This window comes from Lathyrus oleraceus, chromosome 4 (genome assembly GCF_024323335.1).
Source record: "Lathyrus oleraceus cultivar Zhongwan6 chromosome 4, CAAS_Psat_ZW6_1.0, whole genome shotgun sequence".
Lineage (NCBI taxonomy): Eukaryota > Viridiplantae > Streptophyta > Magnoliopsida > Fabales > Fabaceae > Lathyrus > Lathyrus oleraceus.
The window spans coordinates 322,453,323-322,459,953 of NC_066582.1; positions in this window are offsets into that span (position 1 = coordinate 322,453,323).

Sequence of the window (6,631 nt, forward strand, 5' to 3'; positions counted from 1 at the left end):
AAACCACTTCTCAAACGGTAACCACGGTTCGAGTAGCATCTTCACCCACTGGCAAAACCATACCTCAAACGGTAACCACGGCTTGAGACTAGCCTATGCTTGCAATGATGCATGACTTTTTTCAACGTAATGCTCCATAATCATGGAAATGCTACGCGATTTATTATGCAATATGCTATGCTTATTCTACATGATGAATGTATAAAAAGTATCCCCCTTAAGGGACTCTTCTGGGGAGCTCGAGACACTCTACTGAGGAACTCGCCACCACTCCAATTTCCACCCTGCTGGGGAATAGCACTGCTGTTGGGAAAAGGCAACCCTTGCTGCGGATGATCTCCTTTGCACCCAATCCGCTCGGGGAATCTCGCTGGGGATAAGAACCACCAACGCACTCCGTGGGGATACAACGGTCTCTGTCTTGCTGGGGATATAAATCCCGACTCTGCTAGGGAATCCACCGCCCACAGATACCTCCGCCGGGAAATAGAAACCTTCAGGCCTGGCGACTGGGGAAGCATTGATCTAAAACCTGCTGGGGATAACCATCCGGGCCCTGCTATGGAAGCCACAGACCTTGAATCTGCTAGGGAATTAGTCCTCACGACTCTGCTTGAGGAGGCGAGGAAACTCTGGTACTGAACACCCGTCGACTCGTTGAACCATGGCATTCATCATCCAAATCCACTGTCGGCTTTCCAATTTTGAGAACTCCCAGACTCGTCTGGACTTTTCTGATTCATCACCTTGCATTCCCAACTGCTCCGTACTCGACGGAGAGCGAACTCCTGGGATTTACACAGACTTTTCAATCTTCAGACTTTGAAGAGTCTTCTTGATTAATTCTCAAGGATCGTCGTACGTCTCGTCGTCTTTTCACCGTTCTTCTACTCATTCGTCCCTGATTGGACCCCGTGGGGATTGTTCTGTTAACAGCTTCCACATCACAACCTGCAAGTAAGGGAAAACACCTAACAGTTCCTGCAAAAGAGATCGTTAGATAAAAACCGTGCCCCAGGCGTGTCAAGATTTCAACACTTGGGTCACTCAACCTTCCGAATAAGATTTCAAATTTCAATCTTATAAGCGTGCATTGGAAGAGACCTGTATGTCTTAAAATGCAAAGATTCTTTATCAAAAATAACTGGATGTTCTTGCAATCAAAGCGGTAATGAAAAACAAAAACAGAATTATTTGACTGAATATGCATTCTTATTGATTGAAAAAGTGTGGCTCAAACTGAGCAGTACAAAGGAAGCAATTCCTGAAAAGAGGTAATCGCGCACAAAGGAAAAATCTATCCTAATGGCAATGTGAAACCCGTGATCTCATCGAGTTCCAACTCGGTTACACCCCGTATGTCCTCAGACTCTCCGTGCTTTCTGCCTTCTAAACAAGACGCTTCCGATTGATCCCCACCGGGTATTATCCATGTGCCTTAACCAAAGCGAAAACAATCATGCCAGACGCAGTTGTTCGTTTCAATCCCTCTTTTTCCTGGACCGCCCTTTCGGGTTTTCAATCCACCGGGATACCCTTTTTTGCCCAAGTCGCCTTTTCAGGTTTTCGACTTGCCGGGTGTACAATTTTTTTTTTTATCCCTAATTTTTGCCCGAACCTTTTCTTTCTGTTTTTTGGTTCGCCGGGATGCCCATTTTTGCCTGGACTATTTTGTTCTTTTCGTCCAGCGGGTCTCTTTATACGAAGTATTTTTTAACTGCGTTCGCATTCATAGGGGATGGAAAATCCTTGCCATCCATGGTCGTCAACAACAAGGCTCCGCCAGAGAAAACCTTCTTGACCACGAATGGACCTTCATAATTGGGTGTCCATTTACCCCTTCGATCGTTTTGAGGAGGAAGGATCCTTTTCAGCACCATATCACCCACGTGATACACACGAGGTCGTACCTTTCGGTCAAAAGCATGCTTCATCCGTTGCTGGTACAACTGCCCATGACAGATGGCCGCCAGCCTCTTTTCCTCAATCAGGCTTAACTCTTCATACCGAGTTCTTACCCATTCAGCCTCTTGCAATTTCACGTCCATCAGGACTCTCAAAGAGGGTATCTGGACCTCAACCGATAGCACCGCTTCCATTCCATATACCAGCGAGAAAGGCGTTGCCCCAGTAGATGTGCGCACCGACGTTCGATACCCATGCAATGCAAACGGTAACATCTCATGCCAGTCTTTATAGGTCACCACCATTTTCTGCATAATCTTCTTTATATTCTTATTGGCTGCCTCAACCGCCCCATTCATCTTCGGACGATAGGGAGAAGAATTGTGATGCTCAATCTTGAATTCCCGGCACAGTTCTGCCATCATCTTATTGTTCAAATTAGAACCATTACCAGTAATGATTCTCTCGGGAACCCCATATCTGCAAATGATGTCTCTCTTGAGAAACCGGGCAACGACCTGCTTCATCACGTTCGTACAAGAGGCTGCTTCCACCCACTTGGTGAAGTAATCAATAGCCACCAATATGAACCGATGCCCATTCGAAGCCGTAAGCTCAATCTTCCCAATCATGTCAATGCCCCACATAGCGAACGACCATGGAGACGACATCAAACTCAACGGATTTGGAGGCACGTGCACCTTGTCAGCATAAATCTGGCATTTATGATACTTCCGCACGAAATTGAAACATTGGGCCTCCATTGTCATCCACTAATAACCTGCTCTCAGCAGCTTCTTTACCATTGCATTCCCACTGGCATGGGTACCGAACGATCCCTCGTGAACCTCTTTCATCAATCGGCTTGCTTCTTTGTCATCAACACACCTGAGCAAGACCCAATCAAAATTCCTCTTGTACAAAACCCCATCCTTATTCAAGTAGAACACCATGGCCAACCTCCGCAGAGTCTTTCGGTCCTTCTTAGATGCTCCCTCAGGATACTCTTGGGTTTCCAGATAGCGCTTGATATCGTAATACCATGGCTTCTCATCATCAGGCGCTGTGTCAACAGCAAACACATAAGCCGGTCTATCCAGACGACCTACCTCAACGCTGGGGAACTGATTCCACCACTGTACCTTAATCAAGGCAGCCAGAGTAGCCAGAGCATCTGCCAAAGGATTCTCCTCTCTAGGCACATGATGCATCTTCACCTTGGTGAAGAACGTCAACAATCTCCTCGCATAATCCCGGTATGGAACCAAATGAGATTGATGCGTATACCATTTTCCGTTAACCTGATTCACAACCAGAGCTGAATCTCCATATATGACAAGGTTCTTGATCCTCAAATCAATCGCCTCTTCAATCCCCAGGATACAAGCTTCGTATTCAGCCACGTTGTTGGTGCACTCAAATGTTAGTCGGGCAGCAAAAGGAATATGGGATCCTTTCGGCGTAACCAAAACAGCACCAACACCGCTTCCATTCACGTTAACGGCCCCATCAAACATCAGAATCCATTCGGATTCAGGATCAGGCCCCTCCTCCGGGATTGGTTCCTCGCAATCTTTCGATTTGAGAAACATGATCTCCTCATCAGGGAATTCAAACTTCATCGGTTGATAATCCTCAATGGGTTGCTGGGCGAGGTAATCAGACAATACACTCCCCTTGATTGCCTTCTGAGAGGTATACTGGATATCATATTCTGTCAAAATCATTTGCCACCTCGCAACCCATCCGGTCAATGTTGGCTTCTCAAAAATGTACTTGATTGGATCCATCTTGGAAATCAATAAAGTGGTATGAACCAGCATATACTGCCTCAGTCGGCGAGTAGCCCAGACCAAAGCACAACAAGTTTTCTCTAGCAGTGAATATCTTGTTTCACAGTCGGTAAACCTTTTGCTAAGGTAGTATATGGCATGCTCTTTTCGACCAGACTCGTCATGCTACCCCAATACACACCCCATAGACCCCTCGAGGACCGTCAAGTACAGAATTAACGGTCTTCCCTCCACAGGAGGCATCAGAATCGGAGGCTCTTGCAAATACTCTTTTATCTTTTCAAATGCCGCTTGGCAATCATTATTCCACCTGACCGTTTGATCTTTTCTTAACAACTTGAAAATTGGTTCACACGTGGCTGTTAGGTGAGATATGAACCGTGAAATGTAGTTCAATCTACCTAAGAAACCACGAACCTCTTTCTCTGTTCTCGGTTCAGGCATTTCTCTTATTGCTTTTACTTTAGCAGGATCAACCTCGATTCCTTTCTCACTTACAATAAACCCCAGCAATTTACCGGACCGCACTCCGAAAGTGCACTTATTAGGATTCAACCTCAGTCTGAACTGTCTCAGCCGGTCGAACAACTTGGCCAGATCTACCAAATGCCCCTCTTCTGTCTGGGACTTTGCTATCATATCATCAACATAGCATTCGATTTCATGATGAATCATATCATGAAACAAAGTCACCATGGCTCTCTGATAAGTTGCACCGGCGTTCTTGAGACCGAATGGCATCACCTTGTAACAAAAAGTGCCCCACGGTGTAATGAACGTTGTTTTCTCCATATCATCTGACGACATTTTGATTTGATTATAGCCAGAAAAGCCATCCATGAAGGAAAACACCGAGAATTGAGCTGTATTATCTACCAACACATCAATGTGAGGTAGTGGAAAATCATCTTTCGGACTAGCTCTATTCAGATCTCGGTAGTCCACACACATTCTCACCTTCCCATCCTTCTTTGGGACTGGCACAATGTTCGCGACCCAAGGCGGATAATTGGTGACAGCAAGGAAACCAGCATCCCACTGCTTCTGCACTCCCTCTTTAATTTTCATTTCCATATCAGGTCGAGTTCTGCGCAACTTCTGCTTTACGGGAGGACAATCTGCTCTCAACGGTAGCTTGTGCACAACGATATCGGTATCCAATCCTGGCATATCTTGATAAGACCAGGCAAAGATGTCGACATACTCCTTCAACAACGCCACCATTCTGCTCTTGACACTCGCCTCCAAAGCAGCCCTGATTTTCACCTCTTTCTTGACCTCAGTGGTACCCATATTCACAACCTCAACTTGCTCTTCATACGGCTGAATCACCTTCTCCTCTTGTTTTAACAACCTGGCTAACTCCCCTGGGAGTTCACAATCTTCTTCGTCTTCTTCTTCAGCATGATAGATCGGATTGTCGAAGTCATATGAGGGTGTAACAGGATTGTTATCAATGAGATCCGGAGAATGATCGCATCTGCATGAATGTGGATTCATGCATTGCTTTAGAACCGGAGCAAGACAAATTGAAAAAAAGAAAAATGAAAACATTGCCATTTTTATTTTGTTTCATTTTTAAACTACAAAAATAAATGAAAAACAGAGAACACCGCTTTTAACTGAAAAACATCTGTTTATTTATGATGCAAAAGTTTGCAAAATTTAACATGAGGTGGCCCTTACAATGAACCATTACGTGTCGGGCAACACGTATGGCTTTCATGCAGATAAAACTGAAAACAGAAATTATTACTCTTCGAGCAGAGTGACCGTGATGATCTTTTCAGCCTTCCAGTTCTGGATTCCCATCCTTGGCGTGCACGGCTTTATCCACCGGTCCATTTCGCAGTCGCTATCAGCTTCATCACCCACCATGCAGATGTGATCCGGATCCAGCATTCCAGCACTGGTGAATGTGACGGTCGTACGGCGTCCTCTGCCTTGTCCTGAGCCTCGGCCCGGCTGATAACCCACTCCGAAGCGGTCCTTTTTTGCGGAGATATCCATCATCCTACCCCAACCAGGAGCCTCCCCATTCTTCACCACCTCAGCGGCCTGTTTATATGAAGATATGGACGATTTCTCTTCTTCTTTTGCAAACAGAGCATTCTCTACCTTAACGGTTTCAAATGCTTGACTCAGGGTCTCCCATATCTCACCGTCCATCTCTACGTATTTGAACGATGAAAGGTGGCTGACGAAGATGTCTTCTTCCCCGCAGACGGTGACAACTTGTCCTTCCCATATATACTTCAGCTTTTGGTGCAAAGTCGAAGTCACTGCCCCAGCAGCATGGATCCATGGACGACCCAACAGGCAACTGTATGCCGGCTGAATATCCATGACATAGAAAACAGACTTGAACACCTCAGGGCCTATCTTCACCGGGAGCTCAACCTCTCCGAACACAGCCCGTTTCGACCCATCGAAGGCCCTCACTATCAAATCAGTGGGCGTCAGGATCAACCCTTCACAATTCAGCTTGGCCAGGGCTTTCTTCGGCAACACATTTAACGAGGAGCCAGTATCAACCAGCACATGCGAAAGCACGGCTCCTTTACATTCCATTGCAATGTGCAAAGCCCGGTTATGATTTCTTCCATCTACAGTCAGATCCATGTCGGTGAAACCCAACCCATGGCTGGCATGAACATTAGAAACCACCGTCTCCAATTGATTGATAGTTATCTCTTGAGGAACATAGGCTTTCTTCAAAATTTTCAACAGAGCCTCTCTATGCCCCTCAGAGCTTAACAGCAAAGATAGAATTGATATTTTGGAAGGAGTCTGCTGCAAATGGTCCACAAGCTTGTACTCAGACTTCTTAATGATTCTTAAGAATTCTTCTGCTTCATCATCAAGTTCTCTTTCCGGCCCACCAGGCGCCGGTGTCACTACGGGAGTACCATCATTCACCACTGCTTGTTTTC